This window comes from Panthera uncia, chromosome B1 (assembly GCF_023721935.1).
Source record: "Panthera uncia isolate 11264 chromosome B1, Puncia_PCG_1.0, whole genome shotgun sequence".
Lineage (NCBI taxonomy): Eukaryota > Metazoa > Chordata > Mammalia > Carnivora > Felidae > Panthera > Panthera uncia.
The window spans coordinates 145,215,744-145,224,041 of NC_064811.1; positions in this window are offsets into that span (position 1 = coordinate 145,215,744).

The window sequence follows — 8,298 nt, forward strand, 5'->3', positions numbered from 1 at the left end:
CATATATGGTCTCCCTTAAATACAAATTACATCATCCAGATCACTTTGCTGTTAAGTGTGGAATTGTGAGTAAGTTCTAGCCAGTAAGTCATAAACAGAAGTCTGTGGAAATTCTTTTTAAAGGGGGAAGAAATGCCCTTTGTCCTTATAACTCCTGCTACCTGAATTGCAGATGTAATTGCTAGAGATTGAGTGTTCTTGAACCATAATGTGACAAGTCTAGAAACGGAAAGGAGTAAGATCAAAGGGGTCTGCGGTATTTATCTCCAACTCCTTTTATGACAAATGTGGCTTTTACACCATCATTATTTCAGGTTTTTCGGTAACGGGTAACCTAACTGAATCCTGTCTAACCCAGTATGTCTGTCCTCATTATATATATATATGGAAAAGAAGTTGTTGTAAAATTTTCCAAGCAATATATAGCCACTATATGCCTGATGTAGGATATATATAAAACTAATCTAACTTCAGAAGTTTGTTTCTTAATCCCCACACCTTAAAAACTGAACAACTAAACTAGTATTCACTAAAAATTTCGTTGATACTATATTTTATTTAGTTGATTAGAATTCTTATAGTGTAAATAAAATTAATTTTTGTGGGCATAAACTTCTCATGCATCTGACTGAGATATCTGTATAGATATATTAATTTGAAAGGAAGTACAACAGTTATTTAAGCTGCTGCTTCTGAAAAAATGAAGCAGAATGAGGATGAGGGTAGTAGAGAAAATGATATCAATTTACAATTTTATTCATAATATTTTTATTACTAAATTTAAAACTGAAATGCTAATATGATAAAATACTATCAATAATGAATTATAGATGAGTAATCTAATCACTAACCAGTAATTTAATTACCTATATTCTAAAATGTTGCTAATTTTTATTTTTTTAAGTTTATTTATTTATTTTGAGAGAGAGAGAGCACAAATGGGGGAAGGGCAGAGAGAGAGGAAAAGAGAGAATCCCAAGCAGACTCCACTCTATCAGCACAGAGCCCAACGCAGGGCTCTAACTCATGAACTGTAAGATCATGACTTGAGTCAAAATCACAAGTCAGGTGCTTAAGTGTCTGACTAAGCCAGGTGCCCCTAAAATGTTGCTAATGTTTAAAACAAAACAAAATACCAGTTAGTAAAAATAGCACAAGTTGAAAGCAAAACATCAAACTATGTATGTGTCTTTGTGTAAATCTTTTGGGATGTTTAAATAAGTTAAATGTTTTCCTATTTTTAGAGTGGCTTTTCTTAAAAAAAAAAACAGCAGTGCTGCTTGGCACAGACTAAGCTGCTAAATTAAACAAATAATTATATTGAAAAGAAAGAGAAAAAGAAGAAATTATAAATTAGTAATTAACCTAAAAGAAATATTAAAGTTTACAAAAGCGCAACGCTAAGCTATTGTGCCTGGAGATGTACCTTTGGTAAAACTGTAAAGAAACACAAAGAAATGATCACTGTAAAAGTGGGGGTGGTGGTTAGCTTTTGAGAAGGAGGGGTTTATGATTTGGACACCAACATGGAAGAATTGCTTTCAGTGTTCTCTTTCTTAATTGGGATTGGCTGGAGCAGAGAGAGGTCATTAAAAGAGTGTTTTTGCCTTGTAATTAATTAAACTATAATTTATTTGTGTAGTTTTATGAATATATGTTTTATTTCAAAGGAAATGGATTTAACAAATTAATAATATTAATATAAGTGACTAAGCTCAGTAGAGAACTAATTTCCTCTTCCAACCCCAGAAACCTTACCCTATTTAGAAACACTTTAAGAGCAACATGACAATGTAATAGTGCTTTCTACAGTTTCTCATGTTTTATACTTGTTGGTTCTTGCTGATGCTTTGGTGCAGTCTAGTTTTATTTTTATGGCTTTTTTTTCCCACACTAAAGCAAATGTTTTCCAATACAGCACTACCTGCTCTACCTGTCAAAACCCACTAACGTAATTAGGGTGAGCTAGAAAATGGCTACCACATAGCACAGAGGCTTGAAGTACCGTGGCAGAGGTGTGTGAAGAAAATTAATACTTTCCCAAGGTATTTTGCGCTTCACATTTGTGTTAATAACTGCTGAAGATAAAATAACTTAAATTAATTGACTCAACCATACAACCTATTTTCTTCCCATTTCTAGATTACTCTAATGAGTTATTAAATTAAGGGTAAATATGATTGACAGTAACTCAAAACCTTACTTAGACATAAGAGTTAATTTAAGTAACCCAAATACTTTCAAATATAAAAGCCATAAAGCTAGCTAGAATTAATTCTGTTAATTCAAATTTGTACACTTATTTAGTGCTTTTAAAGAGATAACGAATTGAAGAACACCAAAGTTATTTTTAATCCACTGTATTAATTTTTAAAACTATCTTTTAATTTGTAAAAATACTCAGAGAAATATTTTTCTGTGTACTTTACATGAGCGCATATAAATTACTTCTGACCTACTTTTAGATCAAAACTTCTCCCTTTTAAAAGAGTACGAATTTTTGAGCTATAAATTTAGACACAGGGAAATAAAATAATTCCTTCTCTTGATATCTGTTAAATGTGTTTACAAAGAATCAAACTATTGTATGTTAGAAAGTGTTATCTCAAAAACTCCAAAAATTTAAATGTGTGAGTCATTTCTAAGTGTGAATTGAGTAGTATGGTTGCATGTCTTTGCAGGCACACTGCCCCACTCATGAAGCATAAGACTACACTGGAGTTAGAGTGGGATTTCAAGAGCACCAGGCAGGAACTAAAACAGATTAATGCATTCAAACTAATGGTGGAGAAGACCCCAGTGACCACCAGGGCAGTTGATGTACATGAAAGCGTTTAAAATTTCATTCCCTGTTAGTTTAATCTAGCTACATTAAAAAAGATGTGCCACGGAAGCAGCTTAAAATAAAAAGGTTCATTTGTCTCCTTCTGGACCAGAAAGTTACAGCTGCCCAATTTTACCTCTTATCTAAGGGATAGTGAGTGAAAAAAAAATCTCTGGCAAATCAGGCTCAAAGAATCTTAGAAATATATCTAAAACTGAATTGTTCCAGACTGGCTCATATGATGATACAGACTCATGCTTTGCCTTTCCCTAAAGCCCTTTAGGAATTTAGCTCTAAAGTAATGTAACCACACTAGGATGTTAATAGCTGATTAGATCTAATGAGTAATTCTTTCATAACATGCCCACATTATAGTTAGAAATGCTTCTTCCTCAGGGAATTAATATCCGATGATAGAATGATGAGTAAATTTGCCTGTATTTCCTGAGCCTCAAATCATGTCTTGTGTGAATCCGGAGCTGGAGCTGTGAAGATTAGAAATGAATGTTTGAGCCTTTTTGGTCCGTTGCCAGGGTCTTGTTCTGGAGTGGCATCTCACATTTGCCTTCTAAGATGCATAGCGTTGCCTCAGCCTGAAAAACTTTATCTCATGAAACTGCTTTGCTTTCATAACTGCGGACTTCCCTCAGCCCCCCTTTAGCCTTGATCTTGCCGACGCTATCCCTCTCCTTTAAAACCCATCGGCTTTTTTCAAACACTTCATATTTACCTGTAAGTTCTGGTTTCATATTTGTCTCCGCATGGCTTTGCTTTTCAGGTCCGTAGCTCAGTGACATTCATCTGGAACCCATTCCTCCTTTTTCCTTATCAGTTTTGTTTTCTGGATGAATGACAGGAACAACTATATCTGAAACTATGTCATTCAGCTTTCAGGAACATGTCATGAAATATGAAACTATAAAAAAGAATCACATATGAAACTTCATCAATGATTAAAAATTAGAATACATGTGTGTGTTCAGAGGGTAAAAGGGATGGTTTTACTACCCCAAACTATACACCCATTTGAGTGGATCATGAGCCATTATTAAAGTCCTTCTATTATTCCCCTATTTTAACTCCTCCCTCCAAGTACTTCTGAAACTAAATAATTTAATGTACATCTTATTCAACCTCTAAAATATTTCTTTTTCTTTTTTTCTTCTCTTATCTCTGACACAAATAGTATTGAAATCCTATCTAACATTTTTTAAATTTATTTTTATTTATTTTGAGAGAGAGAGAGAGAGAGAGAGAGAGAGAGAGAGAGAGAGAGAGAATGAGAGCACACATGAGCCAGGAGGGGCAGAGAGAGAGAGAGGGGAGAGAGAGAATCCCAAGCAGGCTCCCCACTATCAGCTCAGAGCCCAATGCGGAGCTCAAACTCACAAACCATAAGATCATGACCTGAGCCAAAATCTAGACTCGGACGCTTAAGCGACTGAGCCACCCAGGCACCCCAATCCTATCTAACATTTTTACAGATGCCTCAGAGATACAAAAAAGGAAAGAAAAGAAAGAAAGAAACAAGAATGATAAAGCTAAAATTATACAAGTAATTCAAATGATACAAGAATATTAGGCCAAATTTTAAGTATACATTTGAAGTTGCTAGTGTGGTTTGTGATACTTTTGGGAAATTATTTTTAAAAGTTATCTTCCTAAAGTAGAACTGATTATACAATTGTAAGGAAATAACAGAAAGTTACAAGAAGTACTAATGTATCTTCTGCACATTTCCTACAGTAAGGTGCCACAAAATTTTTTTTTTTTTTGCTGCTTGTACATGCTTTTTCAAATTCCTAAGGAATTCCATAAAGCTATGTAAATTCTTAATTTAAAGAAACTTGCTACTATAACCAATGCTAAAAGTTCCCAAAGATATTCCAGAGGAAAAAATACGTCAATAATATTTATTTAAATATTTCCAAATATATTAAACATGTTCATGAAGAGAATCTAGGACAAAATCACAAGATAACAAGGACCTCATCTGAGGAAAATTGTGTGTGTGTGTGTGTGTGTGTGTGTGTGTTGAGCTGAAACAAGTTCATATTACCTTGTCCCTAATCGCGCCATTCCTCATCCCGGTTGAGCAGACCTGGTAAAAGAAGTTATGGAAATAAGGATAAGGGAAACTTAAAGGATCCTTTTCATTTGACCAAGTTCCTACTAGCAATAAGGTTATGCTGACATGGCCACATACATACAGTTTCAGGTAGGGCAATAATAGAGGACTGAGGCTTCCATAAACTCAAAGCCCTAGCAAGTGTTTTAGTGCCAGTAACTTGATACTCCATTAAAAATAATAATTTAGCATCATGTGAAGTGTTATAATGCAGACTCATGCTAGCATCTAAATAAATAATCTCAGTTTCAATTGATGATATAATTTAACGTATCAAGAGCATAATTTGTTCTTTATAAGAATGAGATATTATAGAAGAATCAACATAGGTCAGTTAATATATTCTGCTCTGCTGCTTAAACAAAGGAAACACCAATGCTGAAACAGAATACAGAAGGGAATGATAAGACCAAAAGGGACATATATTTAAAAAAAGAAACTGAAGATAGTGAAATCTGAGACTTCCTGTTTTATAGAAAATTATAAAATATACGAAGAAATATATATGACCAAATACACTTTATATCTGCATATAATAGTACAGGGCATTAAATGTTCATTTTGAAATTGAAAAATAAAGATCTTGTGCCATGATAGTATCAGATTTCTAGATTTTTCTTTCTTTTTTTATTGGACATTTTCTTATTAATTTGAAGGACTGTAAAGTGCTAAAATTTCTAATATTTATGTAGTCTATTCTGTCTTTCTTTTCCTTTAGAACTTCTGTTTTTGCTGTCCTCAATGCCCATCACCCACTTTCCCCTGTCCCCCACCCTCCATCAACCCCCAGTTTGTTCTCTGTATTTAAGACTCTTTCATGGGCATTGAGGAGGGCACTTATTGGGATGAGCACTGAGTGTTGTATGGAAGCCATTTTGACAATAAATTATATTAAAAAAAAACAACTTATTTTTTTTCCTGTATTGCTTAAAACAGTCCCCTCAGTTCCGAAGATCCTTCTCATATTCTTATTTTTGTTTTTAAAACATTACTTGGAAATCATTTGGTATGCGTGATAAAATAAGCTTTAATTTTATCAAGTGGAAAGCCTATGCAAACTATTAATTTCAAAAACAATTTTAACCAGCAAATTGAATTATTCTTTTAACATATATTATGTTCCCCATATTCTTTATTCTCCCATATAAACTTACAAATAATTTTGTTTAATATCCCCCCAAATGGGGTTTTGAATGACTTTGAATTAAATATTTACAATAAATTTAGCAAGGTGTGAAAACATAAAATTGAGTTTTTCCATTTTAGAACATATAAACACCCCCATTCTTTAATGTAGGAAATTCTCAAAAACCCTACTCTTGATAAATAATAAACAACTTTTCATTGTCCAAAAATTAACAAGGCATGCCAACTTGCTTGGAACACACATCAGATGGTAGTTTCAAAATATTTAATGTTTGAATAGCAGTTAATTTTACCAAATTTTATCTGTTATTAACTGAAATGTCAGACTCCCATAATGATGCTTAAAATTACAGGCACAAGTTGAAATCAAATGCAACTATCAATAGAAGTCTACAGTTCTTTTCATTATATATTTCTAAACTTATTTGATCTTTTTTTTTTTTTTTTTTTGACAATGAGTTTGAATGAATTGAATTATGGTCAATACTATCGAATAATGTATTGACCTTACCTTTTTTTGTCAGTTATCACTGTATGCTCTCTTCTTTACTCAGTTCTATATCCAAATCTGAATTAAAAGTATAAAGAGTCAAATGTACTTACATAATGTTAAATGGTAGAAAGATAACAAATGGGAAAAAATAAGAATTAGAAAAGTACAATTAATATAGAACCCAGAACTCTAGTGTTTGACATTTGAACATTTTTCTCAAGACTTCATCATGAACAATTTATAGCCTTAACTACAAATGAAATGTCATAGATAATTGGTCATGTACCTCTGACATTTCATCTCAGGTTTGGTGAATCAATTTTGTAATTTAAAACAGCTGAAGCCAATACACAAGGACTGAAATCTCAGGACTAGCTATTTTTAATTACTTTATGAAAGTGTATCTTTTGCTCATTTCTTTAAATATAATAAAGCAAACCATGAATAGAGAAACAATGCAAGTTAATGCAAGAATACTTGCTCTACAAAGATGCAAAAGGAAAAAATATTAATAATATTAATAACTAATTTCCTTTTTAAGCTAATTAAACTTAATACATGATATTGTGCTTCTGAGGCTTAGGGAGAAAACTTTGTCCATTCCTGAGGAACTTTCATTACATGAAATATATATAACATTAATTGCTGCTTATGATTATGGTCTACGTCATAGTGGGGTAGTGCTTCCTTATCTAAAATTTTCATTTTTATTTTATTTTTTAATGTTTTTTTATTTTTGAGAGAGAGAGAGAGAGAGAGAGAGAGAGACAGAGTGTGAGTAGGGGAGGGGCAGAGAGACCAAAAGAGGCACAGAGCCTGAAACAGGCTCCAGGCTATGAGCTGTCAGCACAGGGCCTGACATGGGGCTCGAACTCATGAATTGTGAGATCATAACCTGAACCGAAGTCAGACACTCAACCTTCTGAGCCACCCCAGGAGCCCCTAAAATTTTTATTTTTTTAATTTTTATATTTTCTTATTTTTTAAGAGACTGAGAGACAGAGTACAAGTTGGGAAGGGGCAGAGAGAGAGACACACACACACAGAATCCAAAGCCGGCTCCAGGCTCCAAGCTGTCAGCACAGAGCCTGATGTGGGGTTTGAACCCACAAACCTTGAGATCATAACCTGAGATGAAGTCGGATGTTTAACTGACTGAGCCACCCATATCTAAAACTTTTAAATACGTAACTCTGTTTTATGACTGCATGTAAATAAGCTAAGTAAATTTAGCTTATGAAGAAAGCAAAGATATTAATAACATACCAAAAAAAGTCGCATAGTCAAAGCACAAGGGGACACTTAAGCTTCTGTAAAAATTGTAATCAAGGAGTACATCACCATCGGAGCTCTCTCTCTTTTTTCCAATTCGACTTCTTTCTGAGTACTTGCCTCATTCTTCTTTCATGAAGTCAGCCAGATTTATTTTTTTCCAAGCCACAAATCAGAATATGGCTGTCAAGAGTGCCCATGTTTATATTTTGCTCCTGAAAAACAGCAAACACGCTGCACTAGAATTTTACCATAATCCAAAGGAGGAAAGGTTCTGATTGGCTCAATTTGAAGAGTGTCCACACATGAACCAGCTAACTGTGGCCCAAGAGTCGTGTCCTGGTGCTGGGGAGTGGATGGGTGGGAGTATTTCATGAAATAATAGTGGAGATGATTCTCTGAAAATGGGATGGAAGGAACTGAGTATGCTGTGTA